At 44.8% G+C, this 21,249-nt stretch overlaps 1 protein-coding gene across 45 annotated transcripts in view; it reads right to left on the minus strand.

Moving 5' to 3' along the window:
• Cacna1c (calcium voltage-gated channel subunit alpha1 C) overlaps positions 1 to 21,249 on the minus strand; it is a 658,960-nt gene that overhangs the window by 305,192 nt on the left and 332,519 nt on the right. The gene's annotated exons all lie outside the window — the stretch shown is intronic.

A 21,249-nucleotide genomic window follows, 5' to 3' on the forward strand; every position in this document is an offset into this window, starting at 1 on the left:
GAGTCAACAGGTTTGCAACTAAGAGCGCCCAAATTATCATAAGTGAAACAATTCATTCTGTCTTCAAATGGCTTTCAAAGGAACAGACCAGAGCTGAGGCAATAGCTGGAACCACTATGAGGTGTTCTTCAGTTTACCCTTCTGCAAAACCATATGGGCATGCGAAGCACCTTAATCCTCCTGGGATGTTCCCATCCATCCTTTCAAGATGGGAGAGGGATTGCTGGGTTAGGGAGAAGGATGTGGGAGTGAACTGAACTGCCCTGTCTAAGTCAAAAGACTCTGTGATGATTACCAGGTGATGGGCCCAAGAGAAGAAAGAGGAGAGTGAGAGATGCCTGCTGAAGGGATCTACACTCAGCAACGAATCAGGGAAGACTGGGGATTCATTCAAGCTAATGAAAATGGAGCCTGAAGGGAGGGCGTGTTACCCATTTAAAGAGGCATCCGGTTGTCCAACAATTAGGGACTTGGGCTTTTAGTTCACAGAAAACAAGACAACAACAAAAACCTGGCTATCCAACCCAGCCCCTTGCTCTGCTACTTATCACCATCACAAGGGTGTACAAACCCGTGTTCCTCCCTGACACTTCTTTCTTGGACTTGAAAGGTACCATGAGGTAGCGATTAGGGACGCAGAAATCCTGGCTCATACTCCAGCGCTGCCACTGAATGGTTATGTGATTTTGGCAAGTTACATGACTCCTGCAGAGCCTCAACATTCTCATTTGTGAACTGGGATAACACCAGTGCCTTCCTCATGAGGTTGCTATGGAGTGCACAGCATAGTGTCTGATGTGAAATGAGCCCTTCGTCTATTATTTTTAATATTGCCACAGCCCACTGCTGTATGTGGAAGGACCAGTCTGGGGCTCCTCTTGACTTCGGTCCTCAACAGACCAAAGTGAAGTATGTGCCTAGCCTCACATAGCATGGGAGAAGGCAGCATCTGCAGTGATGAAGAACTCCTTGTACGTCATCAACAATATGTAAACGGGAGAAAGGGGCCAACTTTTTACTGGAGTTTCTGAGACAGGCCATTAACTGTGTCAACACAATTCCCAAGGTGAACACCATATCCAAAGACCCCAAAAGGAACTCTAAAAGCTTGTAAATGTGGGGGCACCTCTGTTTCCTTACTCCATTTCTTACCCTGGTCCTTTCTGGAACCATTATGTTTATGGAAAGTTATCCTTCTCTCCTCCTGAGTCTCAGACTTGCAAACTCCTGGTGAGAGGGCAGTATTTCCTGCACACTCACTCAGGCAGAATCCTTTCCAAGGGAGCTGGGGCCAGGCCCCGCGTGAGGCTCAGCACCCAAGACACCCTCCTAGCCCTGTCCTATGGTGAGGACCCAGAGGCCTGGAGAGCTAGTGGGGTTCCAGACTGCACAGCTCCTGAAGCCCGGAGCTGGGTGTAAATGCAGAGCTGTGTGGTGCTGTGAGCTTCTTCCACAGCCTCCTCCTCCTTCAGTTGTTCAAGCTCTAGAATTCCCATCCTCGGTGAGACCAAGCGTGGAGCTAGGCCTCCAGACAGGAGGTGAGCAGGAAGAGAAATGGGGGCTCCTCTCTTTGTATATCACACCCACTCTGAGTTCATGGGATCCCTTCCATTCTCCTCCTTAACTTCCAAAAAAAAAAAAAGGTTTATGCTGGGTGGCCTTTAATCCCAGCACTCGGGAGGCCGAGTCAGGCGGCTCTGTGAGTTCGAGACCAGCCTGATCTACAGAGCGAGATCCAGGACAGGCACCAAAACTAAACGGAGAAATCCTGTCTCGAAAAGCCAAAATAAAAAAGAGATTATTACATTTGACCCCATTCTGGGAGTCTTCAGATAATCTGTCAAAACATGCCATCTAGCTAGAGTTGAGCTCAAACTCCTACCGTATCCTCTATCTTCCAAGAACCACATCCTTCCCAAACCAGACTGCAGTTCCTGCAGGGCTGGAGGTGTTATCTGGTCACATCCTGAGCCTAGCCTCATTCTCACTTGTACTGGTAGTGACGCTGGTGCTGAAGGGCATCGTAACCTCCAGTGCCACCATACTCTCCCCAGGCCTCAGTTTCCCCATCTGAAAGATGACGAGACTGGAAAAGGTTATATGGTCTTTTCTGAGACTACCATATTTCAATTTCCTGTGGATTTGGAGACAGCCATTTTAGTGTCCTGAGCTAACTGAACTCCAAAGTGTAAACCTAGAGGTAATGCCTAACTCCAGGAGGCATTCCATTATCCACCCATTTAGGAACTGGGTCAACTTCAAAGAGAGGTTTTTCTACAGGAATCTGAATGCTGACATTACTGGGTCACATCCTCATCCTTTTTTCTTTCCTTTCCTTTCCTTTCCTTTCTTTCTTTTTTTTTTTTTTTTTTTTTGTGTGTGTGTGTGTGTGTGTGTGTGTGAGTGTGTGTGTTGGGGATGGAATGAGCATGGGCCCAGCACATACACACTCAGCTGATGTTCTACCACTGAGCCATACCTATGGCCCACTTATTCTGAGGTATCCAGGCAGGAGGATGCTCAGCAGCTGATTTCCCAGAGTTCCACGGGTCCTGGAAAGGCACTTGTCCTCAAGGCACTTGCAGCCCCTTCTCCAGAGAGCCCCACATTCTGGGTTCCCAAGGGATAAATCCTTTAAGCAGTATTGCAGGCATTCTGGACTCAGCGTGCCAAACATTCTCTGGATTCCTCGGATGCATAACCAGGCCTTAGTTCATCCTCCTTTTCCTGTGCTGACCACTCCTGATCCTTGTTCTCTAGGATCATAAGCCCCATTCCCATGGGGAGGCTATCACTTGGAAAGAAGACATGGTAACAGCCTACAGAAAACGGTTTCTTCAACATGCAGATCACTTCCACATTTGCATCATCTCCCTGAGCTGCTGAGAAGCAGTATGATGGAGTCATGGGCTGAAAACCACCAGAAGGTCCTCGAATTCTAAATAAAAGTATCTGGAGCCCAGTGCCCAGGTTCCGAATGCTGGCCTGCACTGGGTGGCAGGGCAGCAATCCTCCCTTGCTGCTGGGGAACAGAAGACCGGTGGGAGAGTTCAGCCAAAGCTCCCACTCCAAGGCCCTCCTTACTTAGGACCTTCATCCCTGGAAGCTGGCCTAGGATGTTCCCACTCGCACAAGAGAGAAGGAACACACAGACAGGGATCATTCACAGTGACTCCTGCACCACTGTGGTCTCTAGGACACGCTTCTGGACATAAGCCTTCCTGAACATCTGGCTTACACTGACTCGCCCTGTGGCTCCTGGATTCCTGGCTTCTGAGAGTCCCCAGGTGACCAGCTGTCACAGAGGCATGAGACCCAGAGCCCACTGATTTGGTGACCTGGGCTGACTGTCTTTATGGTCTCCCCTGAAGTTTTTCAGAGTCCATGGGTAGACACATGGGGCCTAACGCCATGTTCTATCCACTCTCAGAAAGCAGAGACCAGGTAGCTGGAACAGGGCTTGAAGATCTGTCTTCAGGACAAATGAAACTGTGGATTTTATATGTGGGCTCAGCATCCAGATGTTGGCTAAAGAGCAAAGCTGAAGCCGTCTGGAAGGCGGACTGCCTGGGCTCCAGAAAATCCCATTTCATTCTCTCCTCACTGATGAATGAGGTCAGCATGGCATGGGAAGGCGAGGAAGGGTGCTCTCACTTGCTCACTCACAGACACTGCCTGCCAATGGAGACACCTCTGAAGACAGCATGGCGAAAAAGCTTGGCCTCTGCCAGTGGCAAAAGAAGGAAAGCAAAATGGGAGGTGGACTAAGAAGAGGTTAGAATCCCAAGCCAGTGGGGTGGCTCTTCTTGACAACAGAGACCAGATAACTTTGAGTCCTCCAGTACTCTGGCTAGAGGAAATAAAGTCAAATGGAACCAACACTTAGAAGAACATTGATGCAAGCCATGGCCACCCCAAAGAAAGCTGAACAAATGTCACATGTACACTGTTTCCCACGTACCTTTGTAGTGCCTGTATATAGTTCCCATGAATTACATGCAAACAAGGGTTTGTGTTCACATCACATTTAACTCCTGACTTGTAAACATTACTTTTCAATGGAACTTGCCATGGAACTGCCAAATCCATTCTTTACCATTCTGGAGACTAAGGAAGGTACCGCAAGGTTTACAGGGTCCGTGACTCTGCTCCAAAGTGCATACGGGGCAGCTTCAGAGAAACTGAAGAAGCACTGGCAGAGCCCTACTCCTCTAGCACACTTAATACTTAAAAGTAGCAAGTCCACTGCCCCAAAGCCCAGAGAGCAAGGCCTGTGAAATGGAAGCTGGTTCCAGGCTCGGGGGAGAGGTGGAGCATAGTCTATATAGACACAGACAGCTCCATAGACACAGATACTAGCCTTCCTTGGCTCCTGTCATGGCTGGTGAGGCCATAACCATTATCCTACAAGAGAGCCAGGACACAGGACAGCTTTCAGGGAGCCTGGCCCTTCCTGGTACCTCTTGAGGTAGGGATAGGAAGCACTCTGTGTATCTTTAGCACAACTTCAAATCCTCCATTTACCTGCTACTATATGGCTAAAGTTCTTTGCAGACTAAGCTGGGTATCAAAGGAGTTAGCATCACTGAACTGGTAAATTGGTTTGTACTTCTCCCCCTCTACATCCCCTGGACTTTGGAATTTGGTCCATCAAAGAATGGAGAATTCTACAAAGTTCAAACCCACACAATTACATCTCATTCCTCTTTATGGCCTCAAGGACATTGGGCAGTATATGAGCCAACCAGGCAATCACCTCCATATCTCTGTTTAGAAATGAATTGTTTCTGGTGGTCAGCCTCTGTCACTGTCAGGGAAAGCTGATGGCCATTTGCACAGTCTTTAAAATAAAGTAGACCATTCCAGGATGCTTTGGCACTATCTAGCCAGGATATTGAGGAGGTTATTTAACAAGGCTGTATGGTTAAAATTCAGCTCATAGAGAAAACAGCAGCTACTCACAGACTCTAACCTCTAGAATTAAGTGTGAAGGTAGCTGAATTAACACATGTAATAAAGCACTTGGCAGTGACTATCATAACATTTAAGAACACGTTGGTGACCAATGTCCTCACCCACCAAGAATCTTCCTATATCTAGGCCTTTCTTCTAGGTCCCAGAACTTCCCTGTGATACAGCTCCTAAGGAGTGAAGGTCTGGCAGTCAGGTAAAGCAAGCCTGCACCTGCAGTGAGATCTATGTCCAGCAATGTGAAGTGTTTGAACGTCACCCCTGATCTCCAGACTCCCACAAACTCCCCTTTAACCTCTGTGTACTCCAAAATATTTTAGACAGCACCAAACCCTGCTTCTGTACACTGAGCACCAGAGGTTCCCACAATCCACCTTCTCAGCTTTCTCCTGGTTGTCATTAGCATGTATTTCCTCTGCAGATTACTCAAACCCAGAGACACGTGGGCTCACAGCCAGACAACTTGACCTTACATGGCTCCCAGCATCATTTTTAGGCCAGAGATAATCGGAAAAGGCTAGAATCTATCTCTACACTTTTTGTGAAGCTTGGAAAACCCCAAAGCTAGTCCCTCGAGGCCACAGCACATACTCGTAACAGTATTTAAGCTGGAATTGAGTTTATGTAATTCCCTCTGCTGTTGATAATCATGGTCTTGACAGGGCAGGTAACAAGGGCAGCATTCAAAAAAGAGGGGATGCTTCTGAGTCTCAACTGTATCAGCTGAGTGAGGGACATGGGGCAAGTTCTTGGAGACCCACCTGAGATGAGGCAGAAGTTGGGAAGTTGAGCATTCCATCCCAGGGTGGCTGCATAGCCAGCACCCAAGAAACAACTGAGGTAGGGAGTTTAGACTGTACCCATCTATACGTGCTTCATGCATAATTAGCACTCGACAAAAGGAGTTGAATATACTTTCAGGTTGCCTTGCTTTAGCTTCTGCCTATGACAAAGAGTGTGGTACGTGTTCTTCTATGTCTGGCTTATTTCACTTGCCATGATATTCTCTGGTTCCAACCATTTGCCAATGACAGGATTTTATTCTTCTACATGGCTTAATAATACTCTATTGTATATACAGAGGATACTTTCTTTATTAATTTTACCTATTGTGAATAGTGTCAAAATATACACGGCATGAAGGCATATCATTGGTGTGTTGAGTTAACTTTCTTTAAGATGAGTGCTAGGAAGTGGGATAACTGGAGGTAGGTGTGTTTTTACTACTTGGAAGAACCTCTATGCTGTTTTCCATAGTGACTGTACTAATAGCTCCTTCTCTATCCAGTTACAAAAACAACCACCTAATGCCATTTCAATCAGCTCAAGATCCATATTTTCCAGGAAGCTTTATCTAATTAACAGGATAGATATATTCTGCAATGCTCCAGCACAGTCCCAGCCCACACTCTCCCTCAAGTCACCTAAAGGAAATTTACAAAGCTTCTGGACTGCTGGTCGAGCCAGAGTGTTGCTATTGAAGTCTTGGATAAAATGCCAGCTAGATATAGTCCAGGAAAAAAAAATCATTTTTATAAATATGTGCCAAATAGCACATGAAATATACTAAAATTACATGTTCTCTGAAATTCACATTTTAATTGGGCATCTTCTGTTTGTTTTAGTTCTCTGGGTTGTTTTGTTTTAATTTTTTTTTTTGCTAAGCCTCACTATCCATCTGTTTTGCTTACACATGAGAAAAAAGGGAGAAAAAGGTCTATGAAGCCCAAATCAAGAGAGGTAGCAAAGCCAACGCATCAAACCTCTAACACTCTGAAGATCCTCATAGACCTTTCCTGGAACATTTATACCCGGTTCTTCACAGCAGATCATCAGCACCAAGCTAGGAAGTAAAGAGGTGCTGAAGGAGGAAGAACGCTGGCATAGGAATCCCAAGCTCAGAATCAGAAAACCTGGCTCTCAGGCTGTAGTGTACTTCTTCTAGAAATGTGGCCTCTGAGTACATTGCTCAGCTCTTCAAGTTTTAGCTGCTTTTTTTTTCTTCCCCTATTTCTTTTAATCAACTGAACTGATAGAAAGATTAAACGAAATGATGCATACAGAAAGTGCTAAGTCAGCGGAAGAGGCCTTTCAGCACAAGGAGACATGTAATAGGAAATTAGCACCTCAGTTTCACAGTCAAGAAAGAGACAAAGTATAAAAAGCAAACACAGGTGTTCTTATCCCACACAAGAGCAAAGGACTCTGTGCATGCAACCTGATGGTGCATCATGTTGATCCCAGGAGCATGGATGTTCTCAACCACAGTCCTGTGTGTTGCCACAAATGACGGCAGGATACCCACCTTCTTCTTTAAGGAGGCAGGAAAGTGCTCCAACAAGGCAAACCTATTAGCTAGCGCCCAAGGCCTTCAGCAATCGACTCAGCCCAACCAAGACCCCCGACACTTGATTTCTAAAATGTGTTCAGCACTCTCATGGGCCAAGTGCTAGTTACATTTTGGAGCTTAGCAAGTCTGTGTTCACACTATTGACTAGTATGCCACTGACATTACTAGACAATTCCCCATGGAATTCCAAAGGACTGGAAATGTGAACAGAACTCAGGATCTCTTGGAGGCTTGGTTAGCTCCCTTTAGAAGTGACAGTGCAGAGCAGGACAAGGGAAGGGAGCTGGTATGGTCCCAAATAGACACAAGAATGCTGCTCCCTTGCTGAGGGAGGTGTGGAATGAGTTAAGAGTGGGTCATATGGCAGCAAGTTCAAGTGAACAATTGGAGGCATACTGCAACCCATCAGATGATCCTCTTGTGTGGAACCAAGGTTCCAAAGATTATTTGCAAATGATTGATATTTAATGAGCCACCTCGTTGCTCTCATATTTAGAGAATAAGTAGATAATCAAGGGTGGGTTTTTTTTCTAAACAAATGGCTGGGCTCATCACAACTCTGGTGTGAGAAGCAGGAAGACAGTCAGAAATTGGCCTATGTGAGTGAGAGATGGATGCCCCGTCACTCAGGGTGTTAGCCAGAGCTAAATGCAGCCCTTCTGGAATGAGGATGTCAGGAGTCATGCTAGACTGACATAAACCAACAATGAACAAGATATCACAGCTAGGCTAATAGGCTACCCTACCAAAAGACGTGCTTTTCCACTCTAACTTCTTAACATTTAAGCAACCACCCGTGAATGTAGGCCCCGTGGCACAGGCACATACTGCTTAGAATCTCAGTTGAGGGTAGGAGAGTGTCAAAGGACAGACATAGCCTCGCCCTCAGGAAATTCACTTTCTAAATTACTAGACAAAATCATCAAGGCAAGAAGACAAGTGCAGACATGTGCTAGAGAAACACACGCAACATCACCATAAGGAACACTGGACAGGCCACTTCTCTCATAGGAGCCTCAAGACCTGAGGCCATCTATGCAAAATACAAATCTGGAGATAGCTGGGATCCCTCAGCTACTTCAAAATTGATTCTTGGAAAGGCAGGCCCTCCCAGGTCTGGTTTAGAACCATAATGAAGCAGACATACAGGGGTTCTCACAGATCCGATACTGGGATCCCTAGTTTGAACAAAAGAAGAAGGGGAGAGTAATGGCTCTGTGCTGGGCTCTCAGAATGTTACCTGAGCCCCCCAGTGGCTCCATGAGGTAGACTATACACTCTCTTTTGCAGGTCACTCTCCAGAGCACAAAGCTGGTAGGTCAGGGTGGGCCTCAGGATCCGACCCAGTGCCCAGCTCTCTCCTGCTGCTGTATACCGCCTAGTGATAACAGAAGGGGCTGCTGTTCCAGGTCACCAGGGGAGGGGTGGCACATCGAGGCCTCATCAAGGCTCACACGTGAGCACAACCTGCATGCCACATGCATCTCCTTCCCCTGTGTCACATTAAAGTCCAAAGCAGACCGGGGAAGCAGGGCTCCAAGGCAACAGCCGAACTGCTAACTCTCTAAACTCTTCTGCACACGGGGGCTACGTCTGTCCAAGCTGGAGGTAGCCATGTGTATGTCCCCACTAGGGTCCAGCCAGATCTCACCAAAGGCCTTATGGAAGGGTCTTGAGTCATAGTTGTCAAGGGAGAGGGTTGGTTCAGAAAACATTTTTCAATCTGGATTCCTGTTTGTTCATATTTTGTTTTTCTCTTCAGCTCACTGAAGGTGGTGGGGCCCCAGGGCTCACGTTCTCTAGTGGTAAATCTAGATTTGGGCACAAAAATATAGTGAGGGCTAGAACTTTCTACCTGTAAAACACACTGAAAAGAACTTCAAAAAGAAGTGTATCTGGAATACAATTATTTGTTATATATAACTATAACTATATGTGTTATTAAGTTATTAGTAAAAAATATAAGGTTTTTCTTAACAATGCTTTTGACAACAGTGAGAACAACCCTCTCTCGAAACACTCTCAAAACAGGAAATAAGTTAGATTCACTATGGTGCCTTCATATAATGTGATTTTCACAAGTACTAAAATAATATTGTAGATTTATATTTAATGGTACAGAAGGATGTTCATGGTATATCATTAAGGAAAAAAGTAGTAGTGCATAGTAGTTACATATAGCAGAATTTTTTAAAAAGCGCATGTTTCAATGCTTAACTAGCAGACTGGAAAAACATAACTATATAAAACATACAGTGTTCATGGAGCTGGAGAGATGTCTTGGAGATCAAAAGCACTGGTTTTTCTCCTAGAAGACCCATGTTTGATTTCCAGTACCCACGTGGTGATTTACAACCATCTGTAACTCCAGTTCCAAGAAGTCTTTTACTTACATTTAGCCTCCAAGGGCACCATCCATGCAAGATGTGCACAGGCATACATGCAGGCAAAATATCCACATGCATAAAAGAAATAGTAATTTTTTTAAATAAAATTAAAAAAGACATAGTGTTCCAGAGTCTGAGGATTTTTCTCACCTTTGAATTTTTTTCAAATTTTCTATAATGATTATATATGAAAGGGGAATTATGACTTTAAAACTGAGTCTTTAACTTAAAAAGAGTGATACTGCCCATATCTAGGGGACAAAGAGAGGAGGAAAGTCTTTTCTCATAAAACAATTTGTAATTCATAGTAAGATGATCAGCCTGGCCCATAAGGCTTGTTCAAGGGTTCTGAGGTGTCAGGATGGTATCTCCATTTCGGGAATGGAGGGCCAGGGATAGATTAGCTGGAAGAAGGGATGGGGCATGGGTCCTTCATTTGCTTGATAGGACCTCTCACTTCCAGGGTACCGTTCATGCCTTAGGATACTCTTGTGCTTTCCAGACCCTGGCCCACGCACCGTTTTCACCCACCATTCTTTTCTCCTGTTACCCACTCCAAAGTCTTTTTTTTCCATTGCACACCCTATCTCCTCAGTCCTCACCCAGTCCTCAGAAGTATCAGAATGAGATCTTCCAGAACCATCTGTGGTCAGTGTGGAGGCTGGAGAGAGGCAACCACTTCCACTATACCAACTGCCTTGGCAATGGGATGGGGACCTTCTTCAGGAAGAACTCTCAATTCCAATACAGCCAAAGCCATGTAACCAGGACCTGTAGGCATGCGCCTTCCCACCTTTAGCATCTGTGTCAAGCTATTTATGGCCCACAGTGTCCATCTTAGTGAACCTAGTTTTTGATTCACAGATGCACATCTCATTAATTTAAAGGCTCTGACTTGTTGGTTCAAAGGAGGAACACTGTTAATTAATTGCCCTTTGCCACATGTACAGCAGACAAAAACAGCAGCCCCTTTCCTACTTTGCATCTGATCAATCCAATTGTCTAAGTAGACTATGACAGGGTCCAACCAAGTCCATCCTACTGTAGAGAAGAGAATGTGCTGGTAGCTGTTGGGGGGGATGGGTGCGATGGAGAAAAGTGCATAGAGAAGACATCGGTACTGAGATCTTGGACCCAATCCTGGGTGGTCACTCTAAAATTAAAGCGAGAAAGGAAGACAGTTAAGGAGTCTGACCTGGTGACCGCATGTAAGACACTGCAGGGTGCTGACTCCACAGGCAGAGACCAAAGCTGGAGCGGCTGTAGAGCTATGATCAAAGTCTTCAGGGGAGGTGGCTATGGACAGTTTACATGTGACCTCACTCATCTTCAACAGCCCTAGAATGGGCTCCCCAGGACAGCTAATATGGGTAAATCACCCATGATAACCTGCCCTTGGGCCTCCATGGGCCACTGCAAAGAGCTCAGGAGGCTGAGTGTGTTAAAGGTGCTTTGTTAAACTGTAGAGTGCTGTTCAAATGTTAGCTATTATTATTAAATGGCTGAGACAGTATTTTGTCAGTAGCTTAGTTCTGCTTGGTTGAGCACTATGCTACAAACATTTTACCAAATACCAAACATGACTTTTTATTTAGGGAAGAGATTCAGGAGCTTTCATGGAACACTGGAAAATCAAAAGGGCAGCTAAAAACACAACTACTTAAGCGTCCAGATAAGAATCTTCACTCAGGTGGGCTTGGGGAAGGTAGTATTGGTCCCTAGACCCCTCAAGCCCACACTAAGGGAAGGTATCATCTCAGGTGGGGGCCTAAACTCTGAAAGGGGTCTCTAGGGAACTGCAAAGGGCTACAAGGGTGCTCACATGGGAAAAAAAAATTGATTCTGGCTTCATCTATGCAGGTTTATCTTGTGGTTTACCCTGAATGTCCACTTATATCAATGGGAGCAGACCCTCTCAGAGTACACAAGAATTTAAGTGCACAAGTATGGACAACCTGGAATCATGAATCGTTAACTTTGAAAGGCATACCGTAGCAAGACTGCCTCTGTACCAGTTTTCCTCCAATCAATCTGTAGACTTCTCAGGTTTGGGTGTTATTCCCCTCATACCTAGCAAAGAGCTTAATGTATAGTCAGATTTCCATACATAATATATGGGAGAGATAAATGAAGACATTGTAGGTATGTGTATGATTGGAAAGATAGATGATATAGATGGGTGGATGGATGGATGGATGGATGGATGTGTGGATGATAGATGAATAGATGGATGAGTGAGTGGATAGATGGACAGATGGGTGTGTGTGGAAGATGATAGATAGATGGAGGAATAGGAGGGTAGGGAGGAGAATTAATGGTCACATAGATGAATGAATGAATGAATGAACTGTAGGTGAATGTGCTTTGGTGGATGATTGAAAGTATTTATGGATGTATAGGTGGGTAGATAGATGGATGAAAAGAGAGATGAGTGGGTAGGTGGGTAGTAAACAGATGGGGGCTGGGTAGATAAGTGATAGACAGGTGGGTGAGGAGATAAATGAGATATGGATGAAGAGATGGATGGATACTTAGATGGACAGATGGATAGCTGATGGGTTGGTCGATGACTGGAATGATGGACAGCTGGGTAGATGAATAGATGAGTGGGAAGAAAGGCAGCTAGCTAGATGGACTGGAAGACATCTGGATGAGTGGATTGATACATAAATAAATTGTAATAATTCTTATCCAATATCTAATCTAGGGGATGTCCACCTGTTTCTTCTCAACTTTTTGAGACAGCTACCACTTCCTTCTGCTTCCTGTCCCTAAAAAGATAAAATCTCAAGACTCCATGTGTCCCTCACCTGCTCCCATATCTGCCCTCTGCTTCTTTGGCCTACCAGTTCTGACCATGAGGAGGTTGTTTTGTTAATTCCTGATGCTGATGTGACCCAGAAATCTCTCCCTCGGGCTGCCAGGAAGGCTCCTGAGGTGGAGGAAATGGCTAATGAATTGGCCCTATTTCTAGGCCAGCAGCTTGGGTTCCTCCCTGGGTAGAGGATGAAAACTTTCAGGGATGAGGGAGAAGAACCTTCCCAGAAGGGCAATAGATTTCTATTTAAACATCTGTTTGCATTTACGTTTTCCACTAAGCACAAAAGCTTTGCTTTAAACCCTCACCTCCCGGTGATTGCACTATTCTTGTCATCTGAGTCACATCTCTCTGGGCAGCCAGGCCTTCTGACTCACTGGGGGTTGAAGTCTGGGATTCACAATACCACCAAGCTGCTAAAAATAGGAGTCATGTACCTGGGCAGCAAAAGAGGACAGTGACAAAGACGGCTCTGTGTTAGAACCACTGCCCGTCGATCACATAAAAATCAAAGAGGGACTACAGCTGACCTTGTTCGTGTTCCCTCAAATTGAATAAGATCATCTCCAATCCTCTAGAAGTCAGCAAAGCCGATGAATAACACACAGAAAGTCAGTAGACAGTCAGAATAATGATTTCTAACGCCTCCTGGATGTTTTTATTAGAAAACTCTATACCTTACATTGCAGAGGGGGCATTTCCACACAGTGGTAGGGAAGCAAACCTCCATCCATGCTTTGCTGGTGGTTTGTCCCTTGAGAATCAATGCGGCTTAAAATAGTTGGCGAAATTGTCACTGAGAAGCAAAGAGGATATTTGGTGCTCTCGCCTCTCTCCCCTCCCTCTCTATCTGTTATTATTTGTAACTTCTTCGGTACTAACAAATTATCTGTATTTAAGGAATACCGACCCTTGGTGGGGAACATACACATCACTGTATTTCAGTAACAGCTATGAGAGCTTACTTCATTCTGAATGTGTACTTCCGAACTCACCATGAGACTTTACTTGTGATGCCTCACCCGATTCCAGTACAAGCTACTGTGAAATAGGCAGACATCTCCGCCCTAAGCCTTCTGGGGAAATGCTGTACTCAGGGTAAGTGCTTATAAGGAGCAGGGTCCTGGCAGGCTTTCACACAATGTTTTACTCCTTAGTTGCAAAGCACATGGCGAGCTCAGAGATTCATCTGGTCTATTTCCTGTGAACAAAAAGCACCTGAGGCATCACCTAGTAGGTGGCTACTCACAGAAAAACCCTTCTGTCTTCCTGTGTAATTATACAACTTTCCACGTATCTGATGATATTCTGGCGAACATGCTCAGCGGAGAGGGGAGGACCCAAAGAAAGATCATCCCTGGAGACTGTCTTCAAGAGGAAGGGAGTGGTGTTGATATAAAGAGTGCAGCCATTTGCTTGCACTATGCTTCCAATTCCCAATGTCTTCAGCGAGTGGGAAGCAACAAGCCTGTGGCACAGAACACTCAGTTAGGAGACACAGATCATGGGAGCCACTCAGAGATCACAGCCCAAGACAAGGCTTCTGGGTGATGACAGGTAGTCATAGTCATGCTAACCAGCTGCAATAAAGGGAAGTGGCATGGCTGGTATGCAGCTGAAACTAAGCTTGCCAAGCTCAGTTCACCTGCAGGATGATGGTGGGGCTCATCTGAGACTACCATTCACTGGGAAGCACATATAAGGATCTCTGAGTTGGATGTGTCAGTCTTGGGCCTTTGTATAGGTCTATGAAGGTGCATCGTATCGGAAGTCCTGGAAACACAGCTTAAAATAATTAGCACACACAAGGAAACCTAAAAGCACTACATAACCATTTAAGTAGGAGGGATATGGAATTGGCAGGAGTTGATTATGACAGGTCTTTGGTATTCACCTTTTCATTTAAAGCTTGAGATGGTTTGTTATCTTTAACAATAAAAGCAACAGTGAACAAATTTGCTGGAAACCACATGGCTATGAAGAAATGAAGTCTCAACCTACTAGGAATCAAGGCCATCCTTGTTTCACAATAGCTCCATTCCTCCCTGGAGAATTTGCCCTGATCATCAGACAGGGGTTGAGCCATATTAATAAAGCAACATAGTGTCCTTCAGAGTCAACCTCTGGCAAACATTTTCTTGCTTTTAGCGCATCTCAAAGCCTGCAGTGTCATTACTATGAGCTGCTAAGTGCCAAATTGCAGTAACACGGTGGCACCTCATTATCAGGTGGAATAGGAAGTTGTAAGAATGGCCTAATGGGGGATGCCATCCTTTTCACTAGACGTGGGGCAACCCAAGGGAAAGAGGTTTTTTTTTTTTTTTTTTTTTTGTTTTTCGAGACAGGGTTTCTCTGTGTAGCTTTGCGCCTTTCCTGGAACTCACTTGGTAGCCCAGGCTGGCCTCGAACTCACAAAGATCCACCTGCCTCTGCCTCCTGAGTGCTGGGATTAAAGGCGTGCGCCACCACCGCCCGGCTAGGGAAAGAGGTTTACAACTAGAGAAAACCTACTAGAAGTGACTGTGTCTCTCAAGGCAGGAGGCAGTGTTAGAAAGGACAGTACATATAAGTTGACTTGTCAAGATTGGAGAACACTGGGAGAACCAGATTTCACTACTGCTCTCTTGAGCCAGGAGGTCAACCAGGGTTGGATTAGGAGTACAGGTTATAGAGTCACTGCTGTGGTTTAAATATGGAGTGCCTCCCAAAAGCTTCATGTGTTGGAGGCTTGTTTCCAGCTTGGTGATGCTGAAGGGTAGGTGGGATCATTAGATTAATGAGGCCAAATGGGAACGAGTTGGGTCAGTGGGGCCATGTTTTTAAAGAAAACTGTAGGACTCCTGCCCTTTCCACTCTCCCTTGACCTCCAGGCCGTGAAGGAAGCAGTTTTTCTGCAACAGATGCTTCCTGTCATTGTCATCGTCGGGCATGCCCATCTGACCCAAAGCAATGGGTGAGCCTGGCCATACACTGGAACCAAAGAAAACATTCTCTTTTTATGCTACTTTAGGTGTCGCATTTCAGACCAAGAAAGCTAAGAGAACTAACTACCCAGTGCCACACTGGATCCCAGCGTCATCTCTAGTTACACATGGGCCTTGGTGTATCGCTTCGCTTTCCAGTTCTATTTCCTCATCTGGATGATTAAGAGAGATTCTGTAGTGCCTACCACAGTCCACCATGGCCCATCAAGGCTACACTCCATACTGTAACTTGACCTCAGCAACCTTCTCTCAAGCGGCCTTAGAGCTAACCTTGTATGTTTTCTTTGTATAGACATGAAACTAAAGGTAATGAGTTTTCCTAAGGTTCCTGTTACAACCAGACAAATTGTATTCTCAGAGAAAGCTGGCCATAGCAATCCTCTTGGCAGTCCTCATGAGCTCCCGCTTTGCCGTCTTACCCTGCTCCTTTCATGTTTATCCTTGCACTTGTGGTTTTAATTTTTTATTTTGAAATCATTCAGATTTACAGAAAAGTTGCAAGAATGGTGAAATATTCCACCTCCCCTTCAGTTGCCCAATTGACCATCTGAGACTGAGTTCCAAATGTGATAACTTTTTATGCCAGGAGTCTCAAACAACATGATCAGCAAAATCAGAAAACTGACATTGATGCAACATGGTATCTATCTTGCAAACCTCAAATTTTACTCCATATCTTTTATAGCTCAGAAGAAAAAAAAAACTAATCCAGGAATCAATCCAAGATCATGCACTGCATTTAGCTGTTACATACAGAGCCTTCTTTAACATTCAGTGGCTCCCTCAGGCTCTGCCTTTCATGACCATGGCATTTAGAACAGGGATATTTGCAAACTATCCTTCAGTTTGGATTTGCCTGCTATTGCTTCCTGTTAGATGAAGATTGTGTGTTTGGGGCAAATCTACCACAGAAGTGACATTGCGTTCATCTCAAGAAGTGGGATCAGGAGTGTTGCTGTGTCCCTTAATGGGGAGGTGGCCTTCAGTCATTTTGTTAAGGTGATGTCTCATTTCTCCATTGAAAGGCTGCTGTTCAACTACATCAATAATTTATACAAACATCATGCCCTCATTCAAGGACCATCTGCTAGTTTTAGCATACTTTGACGATTCTTTAGAAGCCATGGGATGGTGGCCAAGGGGTGACATTCGAACACTGCTGTTCCATTCACATTTGTTACTGGTCTGTGGCCCACAGTGAAGTTTTCCTCATTCTCCACCAGTTACTTATTCACTAACTCACTGACATCAGCACAGACTTGTGGATCCTGCTTCGTCTGTTCACATCATCGCTCCTCTCGGGGTGCTAACTATCTTAGACCAGGTCAGTGGGGGTTCCTTCAAATGGGCCTCCTATCCTTCTCAGAGACTTTCTCACACAAGCTACTGCAGGAAGGTCTCTTGGAGGAACTTTGTTTTTGATTTCTTTTAGTGGAGAACCAAGGTCTAGATAACAGGTGTTACAGAGTGTGGTTGCTTCTTAATCCTACACACATAATCACAAATGTATATGTACAAATGTATATGTACGTACGATGCAGATGTACAAATATAACACTAGTATAGCATTTGTTTCTTTTCTCTTTTTCTTTTTTTTGTTTTTTGTTTTTTGTTTTTTGTTTTTTGAGACAGGGTTTCTCTGTGTAGAATTTTAAGATAACAACTAGATACGGAACGGCTCCTTTGCCCACTTCTCTATCAGAACCTTTGTATTTCCTATTGGTTTAGGCACATTTTTAATATTAACTGAATATAAGAAAAATGTAATGTTTGTGGTAAGCACTTTCACAAATTTTCTGTTTGCTTCTTTATGTTTGATGGAGATATCTCTAACACTGTGAAGTAGAAACTGTCATCAGCATTTGTCATTTCTTCTGCTGTTTGGAGCTTCATAAAGTCTGATCCCTGGCAGAGTTTTGATACTCACCCCTGTTTTCGTCTTCTTTCCCCATTAATCTATTTAATTAACTTAGACTATATTGTGGGAAACTGAACAAGATGAAGATCTAAACCTCTTTGATATCTCCTTTCAAGTAGGTAACCGATTGTCCTAGCACCATTTATTATATAATCCTTCCCTTCATCACTGATTTATCATTGTTGTTTTTAGAAATTGCTTTTGATATCTCCATCTGGCCAAGTGGTTTGTATAAAGGTTGCAGGGTAAAACTGTTATTCTCTCCTAATCTTATGTAATTTAGAGCCTCGGAAAAATCGCATACTAGCTAAGCATTTTGGCCTCTGTACCCAGAAACAAGCTCACAGCTCTCCTGCCAGTACAACGGGAGCAAGAACAGACGCTTCTTCCCAGGGCATCATAAGGATTAAAGGGTCTCCGCACTTAGAATGCTTGAAATAGCATTTAGTGCACAGAGGAGTGTAGTGAAGGCCAGTCCTTATTTTTTGAGGGAATCTTGGCGGTTTTTAATGCTAACCCCTCTGTTTCTAGGATGAGACACTGAAACTCACAAACATGAGATGACATTCCCCAAGATTATGCATTCCAGCCCTCTACACTGTACACCTCCCACATGAAGGTGGGTCCCTTCAGGCATCTCCTGCATTCTTATGACCTCTGCTTTTATGCTATGCAAATTCCATTATCTCACCATGCTGGGAAGGTTCCCAGTGTTTAAATGAATTTGGTGGAATGCATGGGCCTTTATGCTGACCCCCACTCAGAGTCCATCTAAAGCTCCAGTATTCGCCCACAACAAAGACTGCAGCAGTGGTAGCACAGCCTTCAAATGGCACTCTTTCTGTCCTCAGTTTAGCTCTCGCCCCTCCGGCATTGCTTTCCTCTGACACTAACTTCGCAAAGCACGCATGGACCTGTATCTTTTCCATACACTCGAGTGTTTACCCCATCACCACACCACACAACACAGCACATCCACAGCTGGTCAGCAGATGATAAAACTAAACTGGTAGTATTCGAGATAGGAGGACGCTTAAAGAATCTAAAGTGACAAGTAAGGCTAGGTGACAAGGAATGTATGTAACAGGACAGGCTTTCTTATTAGGAGGCATAAAGAAGCTGTTTTATTACTGAGCCTAGCACAATGCTTCCTTGCAGTGACAATCTGTCATGGTGCAGCAGGTACAGACACTACAGAGGAAGGAAACACGCCTTAGCACATTCCACACTTGGGTCTTGAGCATGACAATACAGCCGTTATACTATTAAGACCGAGTACCTAAACCTGTTACAGAGTTCTACGTTTGAACACATACAACTAAACAGTAGACCCTGCTGATGATGCTGACCCATTCATCAAAGTCATTCCAACATCAAGTACAGAAAAAGGACATGATTCTGGGCAAGAAAGTGTGTTAAGACTAAAAGGCGGGAATATTGAGTTAGCATCTAGCAAGGGAGAGCATGTCTGCATGTACAGTGGTGGCCCGGTGACCAGGAGGTACTGCATGCACATTCATCCTCTCACTCAGGGGTCTTGAGTTCCCATCAGAGCCAGCTCTGTTGATGCTCATTGTTCCCACTGAGCAAATGAGCCAGAGAGGTAAAAACAGAACAGGGATAACAACACATGGCACTTAATTTCACCCGACTCTTATACAGACAAGTCCCTCTTCGTGGCACTTGCTCTTAGTCATTCTGTGGTGGCTAAGTGATCTTGTCATACCTCTGCTGTCAAAATGCATGTTGCAGATAATCAATGGCACAATAAAGAAGCATCAACAGTATTAACAAAGACTTTCTAATGGAGGGTGACACTGTGAAACCCCTGTCTGGTCACCTGCTTCAAATCATACCAGGATGGTAAATAAACAGCCCAAGAACAGACCCTAGGAAAATTTACTGACCCAGTACCCAGCTGACCAGAACCAATTTGTCAAGAAATATTGCCATGCACTTTCCCAAACTGGCTTGAAGAGTGTCAATTCGCCAGTCTTCACTTTTGTATTCCAAAAGCCTTTCCTGGAGGCAATGGGAACGGGCAAGAATCTCACAGTCATGTGTGGCTTGGCTTAATCCATCCATCTCCACCATCAGCTCACTGTAACATCCATTCTGGAGTCAGAACTATGTGACTCTAAACAAACTAAAATTAAAAACAAAGGGAGAAAATGCTAGCCTCCCAGTGATTACTGTGATGTTATCCTGAGAATTATGGCAAGCCGAAGTCCAAAGGTCTAGTAGACAGAAACGGGCCACCAATGGGAGCTAAGGATTCCCTGGGAGATTCTATCGACCAGGACAAGAAGCAGTAAGAGACCACATTGCCTTGAACACCTTTCAAAGTTCAGGAATTATTTAAGAGCAAGAAATCCAGCCAATACCCTCTACTCAGCATAACTACCAAAGTAGCTGGCAGTCCTGATTCCAGATCAATCTAATGTGACTACCCTGGTCTCTGCCTAGTGGTGCAAGCCTATAGACCCAGCTATTTGGGGAGGCTGAGGCAAGAAGATTGAAAGCTCAAGACCTGCTGGAATGCATTGAAAGGGCTGTTCTTAAAATATCCACATATCCACAAAGGCTAGGGATGTAGCTCAGGGATGCACACTTGCCTAGTTAACATGGATAACACCCTAGGTTCTATCCCTAGCATGGGAAGAGAGAAAGAGACATTATCCCTTGGGCTGAAGTTGTATCAAATTTTCTCTCTGCAAAGAACAAGTACCACATGCAGAGTGCCCACCATAGGTGAAGGACCAAGGGAGGTATAACTTCATCTTCCAGAGCCGATTTTTCACTTGTAAGTACTAATAACAAGGAAACTGAATTTTTATCTTCCATAATAAAGTGACATTCCAAGCTCATTATCTTGCTCGCAACTATACTATTACATCATACATCCCCCAGTGGCATCCTTTTTCTGGTCATCCTTCAACCAGATTTGTCATAAAGTGAACTCAGCCAACCAGGTGCATACACCCTGAACTCCTACATGGACACCAATGCCTCTTAGAACTGCAGGCTGCCTCAGGGTCTGTTAGAAATGAATGGAGCATGGCAGCCATCCATTCACAAACTGTCATTGCACTGTGGATCACAATGAACTCAAAGCCATAGAGCTAGTTACTGGAAGAATAAGGTACCTTACGACCCGGGAGAGTGCTGGCTGATACACTGGACATGCCTAATGGTGTGTTTCTCTGTATGACTCTTCAAGGGAAACATCAGCATAATAGAAACTGCAGAGGATGGATACAGCTATTGAAAAGATAATAGGGTAGGGGCCTCACATCCAACACCTGAATCCCAAAGGGTTGATCTAGACTTCCTTTCTGTGAATTAAACCAAATGGAAGTGTACTGTTTTCATCCTGTGTGGAACTCTGGAGGGAAACTGTCTACTCTGGGCAGTTTATAGAGACCAAGTACTTCCAGCTTACTGGTCTATCATCGGCTACTGGTGATCCAAGACAGCTACCGTCTACCTTCCTAGCAGAAGAAAAAGAAAAGAATGGACACAGTCTGTATCTATTACAGCACTGTAGAGAAGATGTGGACTAAATCCCGAGCCTCCTGGCCTGCGGATGTGTTTAGAGAGCTTCCTGTGGTTTGCTGAGACACATCCTAGTTGGGACAATTAGACTAGACTAACTCTCAGATACCTTCCAACCACGAGCCATCCCGAGTCAAAAGAACTGGAGAGATCAAAGAAGCACCATGCTAAGTTCCGCTTCCAGCAGTGAATCCAGGATACTGATGATGAGTGCAGCTAAGCCGAAAGACTCAGGTGGGCTGTGGGCTGTGTCCTCCACTGCCAAG

This window comes from Peromyscus maniculatus, chromosome 3, assembly GCF_049852395.1.
Source record: "Peromyscus maniculatus bairdii isolate BWxNUB_F1_BW_parent chromosome 3, HU_Pman_BW_mat_3.1, whole genome shotgun sequence".
In the NCBI taxonomy this organism is placed as follows: domain Eukaryota; kingdom Metazoa; phylum Chordata; class Mammalia; order Rodentia; family Cricetidae; genus Peromyscus; species Peromyscus maniculatus.